At 31.1% G+C, this 20,526-nt stretch overlaps 1 protein-coding gene and 1 long non-coding RNA gene across 6 annotated transcripts in view; one reads left to right on the top strand and one right to left on the bottom strand.

Moving 5' to 3' along the window:
* LOC145279686 (FERM, ARHGEF and pleckstrin domain-containing protein 2-like) overlaps positions 1-20,526 on the bottom strand; it is a 324,554-nt gene that overhangs the window by 94,974 nt on the left and 209,054 nt on the right. The gene's annotated exons all lie outside the window — the stretch shown is intronic.
* The window catches only part of LOC145279688 (uncharacterized), a 204,181-nt gene that overhangs the window by 111,785 nt on the left and 71,870 nt on the right, over positions 1-20,526 (top strand). The gene's annotated exons all lie outside the window — the stretch shown is intronic.

The following is a 20,526-nucleotide window of genomic DNA, read 5'->3' as shown; positions in this document are numbered from 1 at the left end:
TATATCAAGACTATATCTAGTGTTGATAGTTTTAACATTAGTATGGACAGATTTTGTGTTTGTAACAAAAAATAGACATTATTGGGAGCTTTCAGGTGCTAAACTTGCATTGATTAGTATTAAACAAATAATTATTAGTATTAAAATTATATATATTTATATATATATTAAATAATATTAGTATTAAACAAATAAAAGGTAGAAACAAAAAATAAAAAAAAATAATGAGATCCTTTTTCTTATTACTTGATTGCTTCAGAAAAAAAATTAAACACAAGAATTACTATTGATGGTGAAATTACTTTCTTTTTTGCAATGTTGTTTTATGGGTGAATGAATCTAAACATGAGTTGACTAATAACGAAACACAATGATTGAAAAACTGTTAGGAGTGCAAAATGTACTTTTCCAGTTACCAATCAAAAACGTGTAAGGCAGAAGCAAAGAATTTGGAACTTACAATAAAACTACATTTATAGAACTTCCTTGTAAAGAAAAAAAAAAAAAAAAGAGGGCGGATGTAATTTGCAATGCCTGATCAAGATTTTAGGAAGAGTAAGGGAGAAAACTATTTTTTGTTTCAGGCAAGATAACTATACTATCGACATGTGATTATGAAAATTAGCAAATACCACAAGACTTTAGATACTATTCATTTATTAAAAGAACAAAAATTTAAAGATGTATTTTTATTTGTGTGATTGTCATTGATGAAATCAATATCATTTTGACAACATCTCTGAAAATCGGCTGTGTATCCAGAATGGATAATTACAGTTATTAAACTGATTAAGTTATCTCCCTTTCATTAAGCATATTTTTATTGCTGTCGGAGGTTACAGGAGACTTTGAAAAACCAGTACATTAGATGAAGTGACCTGCAACAAATGCCCTAACAGCTTAATCAACATTTCCCGGTAGGAGCCACTTTGGTAATCTCATTTATAAAACTGGATTTTCTCCAAGACGGAAGGTCACAGAGCGGCGCAAGGTGGCTCAAATGATCGCATTATTTGTGGAACGTTTTTTATGGGTGTTTACCTGGTTAAAATAGTTGCTAATGGGTCAAAATTGAAAGAAATGCAGACTTGGCAAATGTAAGTCAACTTAAACTGCTCTTCTACGCATGCTCAAAAATATGTACATTTGTATGTTAGGGTATATCTTATCCAAGTGACAATGGTTGATTTGATAACGTCTCAAGCTGGAGCGCTAAAAATTTTGAATTTGGTTTAGATTCTAGCTGATGGCACACAAGCCATTGGGTGCAATATAATATGAAATAATCGATAGAGAATAGACCCCATAATAATAAATACAAAATTTGTATAAATTAAGATATCATATTAAGGTGTATTTGATGAGTGAGCAATGCTAGGTGGCCCATGCTAGTTAGCAATAAGTAAAATATTTTAAATTCTACCGATTAAGCCTACATGAACTTCTCAAAATGAAGGTTCACACCTCAATGGAGATGATTACATGACTAGCAATGGGCCAAACTATAAATCCCAATAATAAATCTGAAATTAATGGAAAAAAATATCAAATTTATTTATTATATATAATATATATAAAGAAATTTCTCATTTTCGGCAATCAATAATTGAAATTATTTTTTTAAATTAAAATTATCTTATTAATTAAAACAAAAATGTGTGTGAAGTATACATTCTTTTTCTAGTGTATACAATACTAGGAGACTATTAAATTTCACATTCCTAGTGCCTAATTGTCTAAAAATATTGAGTGGTCATACAAAATATTTCAAATATATAAAATTATCTTGTCAGATTTTCAAAATCTGATGTAAATATTAATGCATCTGAAAAATTTAGACTGTATTCAAACTAGTTTTTTTTTCCCACTCCCACCATTAGGCCGGCTACGAAGTTTGTTAAACCGAGATCATTTTTTGTTCATGACATAAACAAAACCTGCTACTTATGAAAATGATAAAAACAATGTTCTACTTCCATTTCAGATAAACAATTATGTATATATTTTTTTAAATTGAAATATTAACGTGTATATTACTCAAAATTAATTGTATACCATATTACTAGGGGGAAAAAACACAGGAACATTTCTGTCTAAAACCTACTTACTATGATGATTGTATTTTAAAGGATACTAGGTGCCATTTAATATTCCTGAATAATAGATCACAATCACCATCATGAAATATGCAGTCATTGATTTAATTTTCTTTTTTATATTATCAAATATACATTTTTTTTATCACAAATTCAAAACAGATTTCTTTTTCTTCAGCAATTGATAACAAATGGAAATAAGATCAAAATGGGAGAAAGGATATTTAAAATATTTCTTTCTTATTGTTTTACATAATTTTATGAAAGCAGGGCTGAGAAATAAATCATAGTATTTTTAAGATTCAATTTTATTTCCTTGCAAAATGCTGTAAAGCATGAGCATCTCCATAATGGTTTCTTTACATTAATTTCTTGGAGATCTTTTATTTTCACCATATACTCTTTTTGCACTCTTTGTTACTAAATAAGTTTTTTTTTTTTTTAAATAGTTTCTATTTTTTCGCTACATTTTCAATATCATTTCCAGTAAGTTCAGATTCTTTAACATCTGAAAGTTCCCAATACTGCTCATCGAATCCATTTTTTATATAATGAAATTAGTTAATATTATCATTTTTAACTCTTTACATTAAGTATATTCTTGATATGCTTTGACAATTTGTTTCAGCACTTACCTCTCAGTAAAGAAACTCCAATATTTATTGGGGTCATGATCTAGTTGGCTGATCTTTGAAATAATTGTTCATATTTGTTATGTTCATTTAAAATTTGAATGGATCAATTAGATAAGTTTCTACTCTGCATCCTAAACATATTGCAATACTTAATTTCTCTAATCTTTCATTATTACACAAATTGCTTATTTCTTCAAATAATCCTTGTAAACTTTCTCTGTATCTTTTCTCTTTCTAGAACAATATCTCTTCTCCTGACACTTCACCTTGAACAAGTCGAACTAGTTTCTATTGAAAAGGGAAGTTTCTAGAGAAATTAGAAATTAACAAACGATTCCAGTTGTATTTTTATCCTGATCCTGGTTAAAGGGGATGGTATTGGCAAGGTTATTATTTATTTATATTTTGGTGGGAGGTCTCATAATCCTGCCACATATATTGTCTGCTATTCCTAAATACTTATCTATCTGGTACTAACTTGGCGTAATGTCGCTTAACTTTGGTGATTAAATGTGAACCAATGTGCCAATGTGATTGTGCTGTATCTCTTAATTTCATTGAAGAGCTTTTGGTGTCTATAATTAAGAACACTGTTTAAAGGAGGGAGGGGGGTCTACATGATGTATACATGTTTCTAGTTTCAGTCATGTGATAGCTGATTTTGCTTTTGCTATTGAAAAATTTATATTGACGTTAAAATTGTGTTAAATATGACACCCTACTTTGTATGTTCTTCCAGTTTTTAAAATAATTATTTAGAAAGTTTTTTTAGTGATAAAGTGGCATTCTCTCCAAACAATACTAAAAGAAATATTCACAATGAAGTAAAATTTGACAATAGGACCTAAGCATAGCCTGGATTATTATTTATGTTAATTTTTACTAAATATAACATTACATTTTTAATAGTATACTTGCTTCTGTAATAACAGGTCATCATTGAAATAGGTATGACATTAACTCACACATTCTGAGAAAAAAAACCGCAGAGTTAAAACATTCAAACAATCCTGATAATAACACATCTCAAATAGATCAATGACCATTTGGTTTGCTATTTTCATTTGCTTCACTTCATTGTTGTACAATGAAAAATGGTCTGTCACATTAAATCTGTACAGTATTTACTGTGAATATTCATTTTTTTTTTTTCTCAACAGGTCTTATTTTGTGTTACAATGCTAAAAATTCAGCAACATTTTTCAAACTCATGTGAAATTCTATAATTCCATAGTCAATTAAAGAAAATCAACTTGTGTTAAAAGAAAACAAATTAATAACAAAACTATAATATTTATCATATTTCAAGTTCACGTTTTTTGTTTACTTAATCAAGTTTGGAATTTGTTACAAGATGTCCACCACATGAAGCAAGCACATAAAAGAAAAATCAAAATCGAAATTCTTCAAATATTCAAGACTTCATTCTAAGCAACAGTTTTGATAATCGACAGAACAAATTGCAATATTTTTTACACATAAAAAAGTAAACTAAAAATGACTGTCACTAAAATTATTAGTTTCATATAGTAAATAGAATTTAATGTTAGTCTTATAGATTTAAAGAGCACATTGAATTAAAAATAATGTTTGTTGAGAGAAAGAGAGCCTAGTCATGCTTATTAAATTTACAAATAGAAGTGTAGATACTATATATACATACATACATACTAGCAGGCCAGTTGGTGTTGTCCAATCGTAAAATACACTTTAATATGATATTTTAATTTATGAAAATTTTGCATTTATTATTAGAGTTGATTCTCTATTGATTATTATATTGTATCCAATATATAGTAATGATTTCAAAAGTAAAAAAAGAAATGAAAACATTTAGCACTCCAGTGTCTAAGCTAACTACAGATGGATGAGAAAACTTTAAAAATTAACCGACTTAATGTATAAATTTAAATTTGTGCATGCATAAAAGTAACATGTTTAGTTGACTTACACTTTCAATTTTTTTTTTCAATTTTGATCTCTTACCAGCTATTTTTATTATCTAAAATCCAAACTGATTTTGTTCCACAGGTCCAAATCCCCTATATATCAAGTTTCAAGTCTGTAGAGCAAAAATTGGTAGAGGAATTTAGTAAAGACCATAAGACCGTTACGCAAATAGACAGACACACACAGAAGGGAAGAAAAAGAGGTAAAGATATTAGAACATGGTATGAAGATAATGGGAAATTTTTTAATGCAAATAAAAAAAAACAATCTTTATTCAATTCATATGTTTTGACATATTTTTTCTTTAGTTATGATTTTCCTTTTCATTGCTTTTCTCTCCTGTCAATTATCTTTCTTTATTCAGTTGTAATGTTATCTTTAATGTGAAAATATCTTTCTTTCGTTTAGATTTTGCATATTACAAGGTGTATAATATACAGAAATGTCATATGGAATGAATAAAATTAACCTCCTCAAAAAGAACAGTATCGGTTTAAATTTAGAATTTTTATTCCAAATTTGATCAAAATACATTAAGATGATTTTGAGTCTTGAAAATGCCTAAAATTTCAGGTTTAAGTTTAAGGGGTTCTAAGCAAAATTTAAAGAATCTTGTTTAATTGGTGTCTAATGAGTATGGATCAAATTCAATCAAAATCTGAAATATTTGAATTTAAATTAGGCGGTTGTGATCGTATTATACTCCACAAAAATCCATTTAATATATCAGAATAAACTAAAATTTGGGCTATATTTATTAGTTGATATCTAGTACTCATTGTTAAAATTTTCACAAAGGGTTTCCACTTTTTTACCTCTTTTATATAAAATTAAAACTAAATATGTTCAAAAATTCATAATGATTGGCTAATTAGTTTAGGAATAATGCCTGTACATATATGTAAGCATATACAAAATAAATGATAATGAATTGTACTTAGCTTAAGACGGCAGTTTCATGGCATCATCAATCAAAAATATATCAAACTAACATCAAGTGATAAATGCGAGTTGGATGAAGATTGGTGATACTGTGAAACTGCAGTACAGTGTTAAGCAAAGCAGATGTTATAATTTACTATTGATATAGCTAAACAACAGAATAAGTTTGAGGAACTTGTGCTATTACTAACCAACAGAGCATTACCACTTTCGACGAAGGTATGTGTATGCCTTGTGATAGTGTATAAAAATGAAATCTGGACAATGAGGGTTGAGAAATTATACACGGTTTAGTTCTGATGACCTCAGGAAGATTAAATTTGGATATTATGTTGATGTGTGCAGAACCGGAGACTTTAAGGGCATAGCCATGTTTAAAGAATGAATAAGAGTGCTTGGGTTAGTAGATGTAGAACAGTTATGGTAGCAGGTCCTGTCACAGAGAAAGACAAAGGAGAAATGGAAGGAAATGATAAAAATGGATGAGAGGAAGAGAGATACATAAAAACCTGGCTGAAAAGAGGTCAATTTAGAAGCCAATTTCTTAAAGCCATCCAACACATGCCAGCATGTACAACAGATGGGAAACCTAATATAATGGTATCTTTATCTAATAGTTCTTCTGCCTCCTTTTTATTATTAAATACAGCCAAGATATGGACCCCTTACTCCTAGCAGCTGTGTTCCAAAATTTATAATGATCAGCTAATTAGTTTAGGAGCGAATCCTATATATATATAAAACATAGACAGGCAGGGACAGGTGTACTTTAAATTGAAAAACTAAACTAAAAGCAGATTATGAACATAATCAATATGAACGTTTAAACATTTAACTATTTTTATATACAAAGCCATTTAAAGTAATCTTCAGAAATTCTGTCTGATACTGTACAAGATACTAAGCAATAAAACCCAGTCTGTTTGCACAAATACAGAATTTCGAATGAAAAAGAAATGCTAACAACCATTCTCTTTTTTCCTTTTATCCATTCCTAACTTTGCAAATATATGTATATAAATAAATTCATATAATATAATGTGATGATACAGAAATGCAAATGGAAACATTTGATATTCTTTCGCAATTTGCTTTGCAGGAAGAGGGGAAGGGAATAACTCCCTCGTCATCACAAGCATACCTTTCTATCCCAGCAAAAAAATACATAAATAAAGGGCAGGGTGGAGATTTTGGCTCTGAAGATTGTTTCCTTATCTTTTAGGTAGGTGGTGAAGGATGAGGTAGGTTTAACAAAAAAGTGGAAAGGAGGGGGTAGACACAGAGGCAACATTTAGTTCTTGATGCAGCAATAATCATGAGATTGGGCTGCAACTAAATAACCTGCTTATTTAGAACTATCATCATTGTAAACCGAGGCAGTGGGGATGGCAGAGGTTATTGCCACTTTCAATACTAATAATAGTTTGAGGGCCTCCAATGTGCAAGTGAAGGGGAGGGGGATATATAAATAGTTTGCAAAAGAGGAGAGTAGTAAACAAGAGCATATAAGGGAGAGAGAGAAAAAGATTTTTTTTGAATAAAAGTACACAAAAGGGAGCAGCAAGGTAGAAAATAATTCTGGTATTGCTTGCATTATTCAGTGTACAATTCATGGGTTATCTGATACTCTATGTAATTTCTTTTTTTTTTTGTACTAATTCAATACTCAGAAAAAAAAAAATCGATGCCTCAAAATATCTTAATCTCAAAGAATTCTGCGAAATTATAAAAAGAATAGTCTTCAGCATATTCTACAGTTCAATCTTCGCAATTAAAGTATTTCCATACAATCATAGACTGATCGAGAGAATATTGATATTTTTTTATCTCCTTCCATTGCAGAAATATTTGAAATCTTAATAGTAATGTGCAATGGATAACTGTTTCATTTTTTTTATTGTTGAATTTGAGAGCTGAAGATTATGGACGATTGAAAAAGCACCAGAACATTGGGAGAAAAAAAATGAACTGCATCATGATGATTTTGACTGGATTTAACAATTTAGAAATTTAAGATGCAGCTCGGTGCTCCTCATCTAAATTGAAGTTCATGAGATATGAGCTGGAGAATTGCAAAAAAGATGTGAAAATAGTGACTCGCAACAATCATTACAGGCATTGAGAAACTGCTCTCCACCCGAGGTGTGGCAAGATTCAGGCAAGGTAATGCAGATTTTGTTTAAAAGAGATGCATATTGCTATTAAGAAAATATTTAATGAGGACTTTTTGTTACTGCTCAAACATGACTAAAATTACTGCTAGGACTCAACAAGGTCAAGTACCCAGCTGATCCAGAAATACTGTAGTTCATCTCAGGACTAGTTGTACAATGCGCAGAACAACAGAATGCTTGTTTACAGTTCACATCAAGATAATTTTTTTTCAAACTGTGAAAGTTATTGAATGTGTTTCCAGCAAACATATCATGCCACCCAACATCTTTGAAAAGGAACTGACTCAATTCAGTTGGTTATATTCAGTTGCAGTCTACTGTTGTCAAGCACTGGATAGAAAAGGAAGGTCATTTATGTGGCAGCAGAACTCAGCTTTGTATCACACCTCTGGCAAAATGCAAAAGTGACTAAGAACTTTCACAGCTAAACCAGTCCTAACATCTGTCCAATCCCCAACTTATCTGATTGCATCACCATAAATTATTATATGGGGCATAGTTGAGAAAAACATCAACCACAACACCTGTGAAACAAAGTATGAGCTGATGTTGAAGCATCTCTCAAAGGCTGCATGCTCCAAGTTCAGCAGTAGACCTCAGAGCAACTTCTATGAATATGTTCTATTTGCCAAAAGATCTAAGAGATGCACTTTGAATTTTCAGAATACATCATTGGCCAAAATATGACATATTTTTCTTTCCTTTCCAAAAAGTGCCAAATTTGTATATAGGCAGCAACAATGTTTTATTCCTTGAAAGAGCTTTTGGTAATAATGGTGATCTGCAGCTTTTAAATCAACCTTTTCATCAATTACACTGAACAAGTTTATATTAAAAACTTAGTTACAGTTTTCAAAGACAAAACTAAGTTTTACACAAAGATTATAGTTAAAACTTATGCAAAGACTTTGTAAAAAAAAATGTATATATATCGTTTAATTCTTATAAAAAATTGTGTACAGCATATTTAATAATTTCTTCATTTTCTTCCATTAACCTCTCCACAACTACAAGAGTTCCAAAGATGCACAAGCAACAGAAGAGGTAAACTAATTATTCCAAACTGATGTAATATGATTTTGTGTCCATGTTCTATGCATATGGTGTTGTAGGGATGGATGCAATATCACTCTAGCAATACAACAAACATCATAAAACATGATCGCTATTGGAACGTGTCTCAATAATGATAGTTTGAAGTAACAGTATGTCTATCATGTTGACAAATTCATCAACACCTGAGTCACAATAGTTAGAATTGCATACATATAATTACTAAAAACTTTTGTTCTCTAATAAAATTGCATATTGGCCGTTTCTTCTAAAAGAAATATATTTTTTGGAAAATCTTTATTTTCAAGGCAAACAAAGAAAAATTCGGTCACAATGATATTGAATAGCCCAATAGCAAATGTGAAATCAAACATTATTATGTAACAAACAAGCTAAACATTGTACATTTATTGTTTCAAGAAAAAACTAAGTTAGTGGTACTTACCAGATGAAAAGCAACATACATCATTTCATATTAAAAAGAATGTTAGCTGACATGACATAAAAGGAGAGGAGAAAAGTCTTCAAATAAAATAAAACAAATAATCGTTTTGATTCTCAATTAATCTAGATTTTCTCTAATCAAACAGCATTGTTTAGGTGAATCCTCATGTAACATTTGAGGCTTCAAACTAAATTATATTCTTTTCCACATACTTCATATAGAAACACCAGTCAAACCTTAGTCAAAAACTTTCACGCATTTGTTATTTCTTTGGTGACTTTTTAAACCAGCAGTATTGCAAAACTATTCCACATTCATTACAAGTCAAATCAGTTTGAGAACTCACAGATTGTGATTGGATGTGAAACTTAACGTTGCATCTCTCTGGAGTTTCTCATGATGGATACAATTTTTTAAAATAATCTCTTACCATTCTGAAATTACTTCTTCCACAAAAAATGACCAAGAGGTCACTGTAAACCTTTACTGGTACAAATGGGTAGATAACAACTGTCTTTTACAAATGAATTATTGACCTCGAAACATTGCATACCTTTGATAAAAATATCTATGCGATACTGCATGCCAACTTGTGAGTGAGCTATGAAAGAACATTCATTAGAATATGGAAACTCTAATCAAAGACAGAAATATTTTTGTATTAGTAATGAGGTATTACACATTTTACTAGTCATTTGATATATATATATATATATATATATATATATATACACACACATAAACACACACACACAACAATTATATCTTATTCATAAATATATTGTAGTTAAATCTCTGAATTACCAACTTGTCTTATTTTGATAATTATATACACCTCTACGCTCAGTATGTGTATATGGCACAATCACGCTGACACACCGGTTCTTGCCAGATTACCAGTTAAGCAATGATGAGCATGGTCAGAACCAGATAGGTGACCATTTAGGAAGGCTAGGCACTGTATTTACTGTGCTGAGTCATAAAAATTTCCAAGTTGGTATCTGGGGACATATTTAACTCACTGGGGGAGATGCCCCCAGAATCAAGACAGAAAGCAACGGGAAACTACCATCTTTACTTGTCTTCCCAAGATTATCATGGCTCTACAATTTGGAGAGCTGTGGTCATCAACACTGTTAAAACAGCAGGGCCACTGATGATGATAATGTTCAGATCATCAGTTGCTCTCCTCACTAAGCTTTCTTTGATGAGGAGGATGATTACATACTCAACATAATGAAAAGTAAAAGCTGTTAAAAGACAGCTGAACTCTCTTGCAGGATCAACCACCGTCTGGTAATAAGCATCCCATGTGGAAACATAGACCTGGTTAGTATCGATCTAACCAGCTGTTTGATATTTAATATATACTCCACCTGAGCTTCCATTGAAAACAATGAAAACATAGCAAAATAGAGGGTAAACATTATTAGTGCCTTTATATCACCCTGTTTTACACCAGAGATTACAAAAATAAAATTACATGGCATGGCTTATCACTGATATTAATCTATGGTTGCATGTTAACATGATTCAGTTTGAATATAGAAATGTGATCCTTGATATGAAAAAAATAAAGAAATGGAAGTTTCTGTATCATCAGAATATAAATGGAGAAAAGATAATTAAAGTTGTCGAAGAAAGAAATCCTTGTGAATAAACTAAAAGGTCAATTGCCGATTCTAATAATCTGATGTCCAGACTCAATTCATGGCATTTGCTGAAATGCACTTGAACTGCTTCTCTGTTGAGGCCATTTTTAAAATCAGGCTAAATCATTGTCATCCTAGTTTATTATAAGGAATACAAAGAAGACATTTTGGTAACTCAAATTTTTCAAGAGGATGGAATCTCTAAGCACAGATTTCCATTTATATTTCATTAAGCACCAAAAAAATAAAATAGATTCCATCAAAAATATTGGAATTAATATCCCAGCACAATCGTTATTTCCATGGCAGGTGCTCGTCTGAACTCCAATCTCTGGTCCCCCCCTCGCCAATCTTTCACGAAAAATACCCATCTAGCTGAATCCACTGTGAAAAATTTCCCCCACTCTATATCTGTGCCTAAATCAAAACGCGGATTCCATGAACAAAGCTTCTTTCTTAGAACTGCACGCCTGTGGAACTCTGTTCCGTCTGCCTGCTTCCCACCGGACTACAACTTGGATGTCTTCAAGTCCAATGTTAACAAATTCCTAATAAACCGCCCCCTTAAGTAAACACTTCATCAAATCTCCACACTAACGTAATGTACTTGCAATAACCCTTATCCCTGAGTGGCTTCCGGGCCTTGATAAGTGGTGATCACTGTGTAAAAAAAAAAAAAAAAAAATTTTCGCTTGAAACATTTTGCAAAAAAAATTGTAGATTATGTTTTCATGATTTGTTTTTAATAACTGTTTAGATGCTGTATATTTTTTTTTAAGTCAAGGAGTTTTTTTTAAGAATTTTATATTTCTTCTTTGCTGAAACCTTGGTGAGCTTATTTCTCTATTGAAACAAACATTTATATGAATCATAATATGCCATAGCATTAACAAGAAAAATATTTTCATTGTTTCTAGATTATTAAAAAGAATTCATAAAATGTATTCATTTGATCTGTATAGTATTTAAAACACAGCATAATGAACAGAAGGTCTTATAAAGACCTTTGTGCATTTAGTGAGGAAAAATTAATAAGATAATAAAATGCAACCTTCATTTTTTTGTAAAAGAGTTGTATATTTCACATCTCTTCAACAAAAATAAAATCTTTTTTATTCACTCATTTGATTTTATCTGTGTTAGTGAGCACATATTTAATATTTTTCATACAAATTTCTACTTGTTACAACTATAAACACTAAACATTGAGTTACACCCAGAAAATTAATGAAAATTTATGAAAAATTAATTTATAGAATTTAATGCTTAGGTTTTGCATACTGTTAACAAATCAGTAAAATTTCTTAAGTTAAAGATTTTGGGGGAGGGGTATCATGTAAAAAAAAAAAAAGAAACTTGAATAATTTTATTTTTTTAAATCCTAGACTAAACAGTTATGATACTCGACTTCAGGAATCGGCAAGAGTTAACTCCCTTGTTTGTTAATGTTACGATGAGGGTGTTATAAAGATCAGAAAAAATGATTGAATTTGTGTCATAAGTTCGTTTACTTTACTAGGGATTGTTTACACACAATTTTTGTGTTAAATCGTATGAAAAAAAATTCTTAAATCTTTATTAAGCTAGCTTAAAAAAAACTTTGGATCACCCCACCCACACACAATTCATAAATTTTAAGTTTTATTTTATTTTTTTTAATCCTATATATACTATTTTGATTGCAGAAATTCCCCTCTGGACTAAATTACCGTAGTTTTGCAACAACAGATGCAACATACAAATTTATTGTGTCTAGACTATTATCCACTACATTATGTAACTTTACCACTACATAATAGACAGATTTAGGCCTTATAATAAAATCCTACAATTCATCCTAGGAGAGAAATCATCACTATCACCAATATCATTAGAGGAAGTAGTTCCTATTTTTCACTAATTCATAAGTACTCTCACCGTCCCACTCTACACTGCATAAAATTACACACAGTAGACTTGTATTGCCCCGTCACCCTTATTAACTGAATATTAACTGAAAACTCATAGAAATAACGCTCACTTCCAATTCGCAGCTTCAAAAAATAATGATTTCTCCCTCTGCAAATTCCATCCTTTCTCATTGGATACCAGCTGTAATTCTCTTATTCCAGATTTTAAACCTTTGACAAAACCGAATGCTAACGGATTAGACAACATGGCGCCTGCAAGACAAGCAAAATTGTTACACAATATACACAGGACACCAACATTAAATGTACATTGTTTACTTCTTGGCCGCTCGCATATATTAAAAGAAAACCAACAATAAAAACTTATCAAATAGCAACAGTTTACTTTGCATTTGTCATCTACTCTCTCTCCCTGTTTCTCTCTAAAAAAAAAAAAAAAAAATTCGCAAATTATTCTTTTTAGCACTATTATTTTCTTTTTCAAATTAACTCGCATATTCAAAAATAGACAGCTTATTGAAGAAACGAACATGATAGATGTTTAAAAACATGGCCGCTCTGTATATGTGCTACAAGAGTTTAATCCTAAAACAAACCAATTGTTTCTTTTTTTTGTCTTATTTTCCTTTTCCCAAATACATTCCTTCAATTTTTCTACTGTTGTTAATTACAATTATTGTTTTCTGCAAAGCAAAAAACGAAACAAACACATAAGCACGATACGAGGTTTGCCATAACAGCGAGTGAATGAATGAGTGACAAATTTTGTAAACAAATGAACATGGAGACAGAGTACGAAAGATAGATGGAGAAAGAGAGAGGCAAATATATATATATATATATATATATATATATAGAGAGAGAGAGAGAGAGAACTTTTGGAAAAAGATTACACACCTTATATTTATTTTAAACAGAACCTTTTTACTTTTAAACAATACACATAGAAGTTTTTTTTATTTTTTAACATTATAAACCTTTTCTTTACTTATAAACAATATGGACAGAACTGCTTTTGTATTTTTTTCATTTTTACTTTTAAGCATTATAAATAGAACTTTGGTGCTTGTTCATTTGTGGTACCGCACTATTTGACATTAGTTCTTAAGAATGGCTTTCAAAGTAGCAAAAATACATAAGTACCAAACATTTTATCATTTTAAACAGGAAATAGTATGCTGACAACAAATACCACATTTTAATTGTTCACAAAGTTGTTTTTCGATTATTAAGCAATATAACTTTTTAAATTACTATTATTTTAAAAAATAATACCGTGGATAAGCACCAAATTTTTTACATAGAAAATACAGTTGCGAAATTATCTTTAAAAAAAAAACTATTATGGTTGACCTACGTATTTGTGACCTATTTGCATTTTAAAAAGACTAATATTTAATAGAAGTTTTGGGGCAAGGTAGTTACCAACGACGATACTTTTCTGGTAAGGCGTTCCCTTTTCTTTCATTTTTTTTTTTTACTATTTTTTTTCTATACTGCGGCACACCCTCTAACTAAAAGGGGATTTTTAAGGTCAACACGGGTATCTCGCTTATATAACCATAAGTTTTTTCTACATTTTGACAATATGTCTATGTTATAAATGATTTACAAACTTTATAGAATTAAAATTTAATCACGTTATTATTGGCCATGTAATAATGTGATTATTAAATTTTAAGGAGGAAGTACAAATTACAAAACGCTCTGCTTAACATGTTCAAAATGGCGTTCAAAATAATATTATTTCAGCACGATAACAAAAATACATAAGTTCTTAACATTTTCATTTTTCCAACCAATACTGCACACCCACAATATCCAGGTTGGTTCATAGTATTTGCACATGGAGATCATGACAGTGATTATCAAGGTTAAATTTGGGCTGGATATTTTGACCCAGGAGGAGGTTAGGAGGGGGGTCCATTCTGAAAGCCATTCTTACCATGAGGATGTTGGAGGTGTCTATTCCAAAGGTTGTTCTTAGCATGAGGAGGTTGAGGGTTGGGAATTACCAAAAATAGCCGTACTTAAACTTTTTATGAGGAAGTGGGGGGGGGGGACATGCTTCCACCGGGCAATGCCGATTAATGGATCCTGTTAGTATTATATAATTAAAAAAAAATTTTGATAGTGACAGTTTTATTACATATTTCAGATTGATGTCCTCATTCCTTTGGTTGTTATATTCTCTAGCCATATTCAAACTTCTTTTGTAATCCCTTCCAAGAACTTAAAACGGATCGATTTATTTAATCATTTTCTCATTCTGTATTCCATGCCATTTAGATATTTCATATAGGTTCAATTTTTCTTTCACCAGAGGCTGAACTCACAACCTCTAGGTAGAATTCACTCTAGAATATCTCTTAACCAATGTCTTTAATCAAGCAAACAACTAAACTACTAATTATTTATAACTAGTTTAGTCTTGGATATTTAAATCAATTTAGGGTGCGATTGAAACGGAAACGAAAATGTACTACCCTGTAAAGCCTTCAGATTACAAGAATTGTGTTTTATGAATACCCCCCTTCACTTTGCATCCCATTTGCCCTTCACTATCACCTGATACATCATATTCAGCAGTGATAAAAAAATATATAAATATACAAACATCTTGTCATACAGACTGATGCCACACTTGATGATCTGAAAATCACCTCTTCCCTGGTTTGCGATGCCATAAAAAAACCTAGACACCTCGAAGGCATGTGGGCCCAATCTTATCCCTGCCATACTATAAAAAAAAAATGTTCTGTTCAACAAATGCCTTACTGAATCTTGCTTTCCCAAATGTTGGAAAATTGCTTCTGTTGTACCAGTTTTTAAAAACTGTGGCAAAAAAACTAAATTATCACCCCATTAACCTCTTCCCTGTCTTCAATAAAATTTTTGAGTCCTTAATTAATCAAGCACTAGTTTGCCACCTTATAGTGTTCTGCTGCCGATATCCTAATTGTAATATCAGAACATATATACCACGCACTGGCTAAGGCAGGGGAGGCTGGGTCAGTAGCCCTAGACATATCTAAGGCCTTTGACAAGGTTTGGCACAATTGTTTTCTCATGAAAATTAAAATCATATGGTATTAATGGACGTGTATTTAACGTAATCAAATCTTTCTTGGATAAGATAAAAATCCAGGTTGTCCTTGATGGTTGTACATCTGAACAATATGATATAAATGCAGGTGTGCCACAGGGGCCAATCCACAGACCTTTATTATTCCTGATATTCATAAATTCCCTTCCTGATAAAATTATCTAAGATGAGTATATTTGCTAATAACACCACACTCTAACAGACTCAAGGAGAAAATGAATAAATACATATCTAAGGAAATGGCTAAAACTCTAGAGGAAGACCTCTAGTCTGGAGTAGAATCTGGTTGATTGAAACCGGATGTTATCGTTCAATTCCACCAAGACTAAGCTTATTTCCTTGAATTAAAAGAAACTTCTTCAATCACTGATTACCATGGCTAATGATAAACTACCTGAAAGTACTTCCCTCAAACTCAACATTCACAAACAACATGAATTGGAACAAATACATTGAGGTAATTGCCAGGATTGCTGCAAGCAAAGTGGACTCTTTCTACAATGCTGAGAGTATCTTTTATCCCCACTAAAACCACTATTCGTCCATGCATGCAATATTGTTATCACATCTGGGCTGGTGCATCTATCACTAGTCTCTCACTTCTAGATAGGGTTAAAGGAAGTCGTCAATCTAATAGATCTCGCACTGTATGTTCAAATTTCAACCTCTGCCCTATCGCCGAAATGTGGCATCCCTGTGCCTGTTTTACAAGTACTTTAATGGTAAGTGCTTAGACGAACTCAAAGCACTAGTACCTCCTCGACGTAAATACCCCCCCCCGACAAACAGCAAAATCCCACCCCTACACTGTAGAAATCCCTGGATGCCATAAAGTCTTCTACTCTAATAGTTTCCACCCTAGAACTGTTAGACCTTGAAATTCCCTCCCAGGCCCCTGCTTTCCTGACTGTACTGACATGCAGAAGTTCAAGTGTAATGTGAACAGATATCTTGCTGCCCAACTCTCTACATATTATCCCTTCAAGTCTGGTCCAAAATAGTAACCTCTTATGACATAGTGGCACTGTGTCTTGTTTGGGGTGAAAAAACAGTAAAAGAAAAAAAATCTGAGATTAACTGTACTTGTTTTCTTAAAAATTAGTTCCCATCTCCATACATGATTCTAATATTTTTCAAAGGATTTTTGATATTCTTCTAGGCTTGCTTCGCGTGGCAAGGGATGGAATATGCATAATTCTTGGTTATTTCCTTCTTTATGAAATGTACAAATTGAAAGAGATTAAATAAAGGGTTCAGTTTGAAATTGAAAATGACCAACTTTGGAGAAAGCTGAAAAGTACAACATTCAAAATATTGTTAACATGACAATAACCAAGTTGACAACATCAGTCTGAAATATGCAAATCATGCAAATAAATATATATATATATATATATATATATATATATATATTTACTTAAATTTGGGATTCTATTTATTATTTAAGCATGCATAGTGCACAATCTTTGATTTTTTTTTCAGGATAAAAGAGACCCCCCCCCTAACTTTTTACATATTTCCACATAAATTCCTTAGCAAACCTAAACTATTAAATTTACTCATATCATTATTTTCTAAAAGATGCAAATGTTTAATTCTTAACAGTGACATTTATTTTATATAAAAAAAGAATGAATTTAAACTTTTGATGTAAAAATGTCATTATAAACGAACTTTTTATCTTAATAAAAATTAATAAAAGCATATCTCAACGATCAAAATGATCAAGTTTATAAATAAACTTGCAAAATGTGGATTGACTAAAAATATAAATAAAAGAGTTTAAAGCTGTCAAAATCATTGCCTTTTTCACCTTCTTCCACATCTGTTCATCAAAAACAAAAGAAAATGTAATTATCCTCAAGTTGGTAATATGATTAACCCTAGAGATATGCTGGTAAGTAGCAATTAAACAACTAAAACACAGACTTTTTCTTTTCAAACAAGCAATAAAGGATTTCAGAGAAGAAATAGGATTTATTTTTAAAAAGGCTTTTTTAAGTTTAAAAAAAAAAAATTTCAATAGAAATCTGCATCTGCTAAAGTGTGCAACAGCTGAAATGCTTGTTCCAATACATGAGAAAAAACACATCTTAATTAAAGGCAACTCATTAAAGGCTTTTCAACACAATTTTGAAGAAAACAGACAATACAAATGAAACATTCATCACATCATTCATATATAACACACACGCGTATAATATATCTATATATTTCTTTGCTCTATATATAAAGTTAGGTATATATGAATAACTGGAGGTTTTTCCCATTTATCCTAATTATATTAACATCAAAACCGGTTTTGCTTCTTTAATTCTACAATACAAAATAATATTTTTTAATATATATATATATATATATATATATATATATATATATATATATATATATATTAGTACACCACAACCCTTAGGTCTTTCAATTCGCACAGTTATTTTATAAACAGCTAATAAATTAATATTCTGTAATATACAGTTGTAATTTTGCATTATCATATTTTCTTATAGATATGCAACATTTTTGAGAATAAAATGTCTGATACTGCTAAGAATAGATATTACACTTTGATCTTAGTCAAAAAGCCAAAGAAGCATAAAAACAATATTTTCATAGATAGACATTTTTACATGAACGAAAAAAAAGAAGAAAATGATTTCTTGTATTATGTTTTAATGGGTAAAAGTAGCATATCACTGGTTTTGTTGTCACAGGAATTACCTGAGGTAATGCTTCCAGGTATTACATTTTCCTTTGGGGAATGGGATTATAATGTAATATCTATTCTATTATCATGAGACCATGTTCCCATTAACTGTTTTCTCCCTTTGTAGAGGGGAGGTGGGAGGTAGTAAGGTATCTATTCTAGTGCCGTGATACAATATTCGCAAGCATTACCTTCTTTTATGGGTCAATCCTCCCAGGTATTATTTTTGGTGGAATTTCCTCATGATTTCATCCTTCTATGAGTATCTTTTTTTTTTTTTTGGGGGGGGGGGTTTATATCAGACATTAATTCACCCTTCAGATGGTTGAGGTAGGGGATCATGATATGATCCTGGCATTGTTCCCTTTTTGTAATTTATGTGTTCACTATATTTTCCCAGGCTTTTTTTGATTGCATATTTTTTTTATTATACACACACACACAAAATTAATATTTGATTATCTCTGCAAAGCAGCCAAATAAAGACAAAAATATAGACATTTGCCAAAATAAAATAAAAATTATGATTCTGGACTGATTCTTTCCTTTAGTCATTGGGATTTTATGGTTTCTATATTTTCAAATGGAGAATGCTCAATATCAATGATAGAACACTTGAAAAGTTTAGACATGAAAATCAACAGCACATGGTGACAAACTCATTCTTCATTTATCAGATCATGTGTTGTTGATTTTACATTTACATTCTTTAAACTCCAAATGTACTGAAAACGAAAACTTGTGTTTCCACCCATCTGAAAAAGTAAAAAAAAAAAAAAATAATAAAATCAAAATAAAATCTAAAGTTTTCATTTAGAGAAATGAGTGTCCTCAAATGAAATGTGTGATGAATATGTCAACATAAATCGCATTCATTACAAAAGAGAAATATAAATAAAAATAACCAAACAAGATAGGTGGGTAAACTAAAAGCAAAAATAGTTCACATCTCATGTTGTAAACCACAGAAATGTGTGTGTGTGCGTGTGTGTGTGTGTGTGTGTGTGTGTGTGTGTGCGCGTGCGAGTGATAGAGGTTATCTTTTAATGCAATGAAGTGTCTGATGTGCATATGAGAAAAAAAATGTCATGATTCAATAGAAAAAAATTTGTTGGCCTACATTCTTAAATATGGGCTAAGTGCTCAGTGTAACTGTCTGTGATAACACCATGTTGAATATTTTTAAGGTATTATCATTTTCTGTATCCCTTTTTTGAGGCTGGAAGTGTTATAAAATCAATTATTAGACCGAATGCCTTGCAGAGATTATTTTATTTAACAGCAGTTTATTTAAACTGGTCAGTAGTTACTTCATAATTCCATGTAACATTTTACAGTTTCATATTTAAAATCAGAGTAGAATAACCGGGTCTTAATTGTCTCTTACAAAAATCCTTTTTTTTTTTTTTTTTAATCCTTTCTCCTAAGTCATATATTTCCATTCAACTAATCATAGCTCCCTGGGACCAGCGACGAACACTGTAGACCTGTGTAATGGGGTGTAACCACACCTTCAGCTGGCCTCCTGGGCATCTTCACCAACCTGGAGTGGTTCTAGAACTATTGCTTTATGGAAGAATTTTCCTAGGTTGAGGCACGCAATGTGGCCGAAACAGCAAAGTCTACTCTTTAAAAGGACGTTGTAAATGGAGATGATGCTGCAGATCAATCTCTTTTAAGTGATTTAATGCTAAAAAAAATAGTATATATTTTAAACAATTTATTGCATATGATTAATTGAACACAAGTTGCTATTATACTCATAACTGGTATGCAATTGCTGATTTATATTTTTACAAATTCGTGTAAATCTGGTGAGATTTAAGCATAACACAGCTAATTTGATACATCACAAAGTA

The sequence above is a fragment of the Euprymna scolopes genome, chromosome 7 (assembly GCF_053919585.1).
Source record: "Euprymna scolopes isolate OS-2025 chromosome 7, ASM5391958v1, whole genome shotgun sequence".
In the NCBI taxonomy this organism is placed as follows: domain Eukaryota; kingdom Metazoa; phylum Mollusca; class Cephalopoda; order Sepiida; family Sepiolidae; genus Euprymna; species Euprymna scolopes.
The sequence above is the reverse complement of the archived record's forward strand: the minus strand, read 5'-3'. Positions and strand labels throughout refer to the sequence as shown.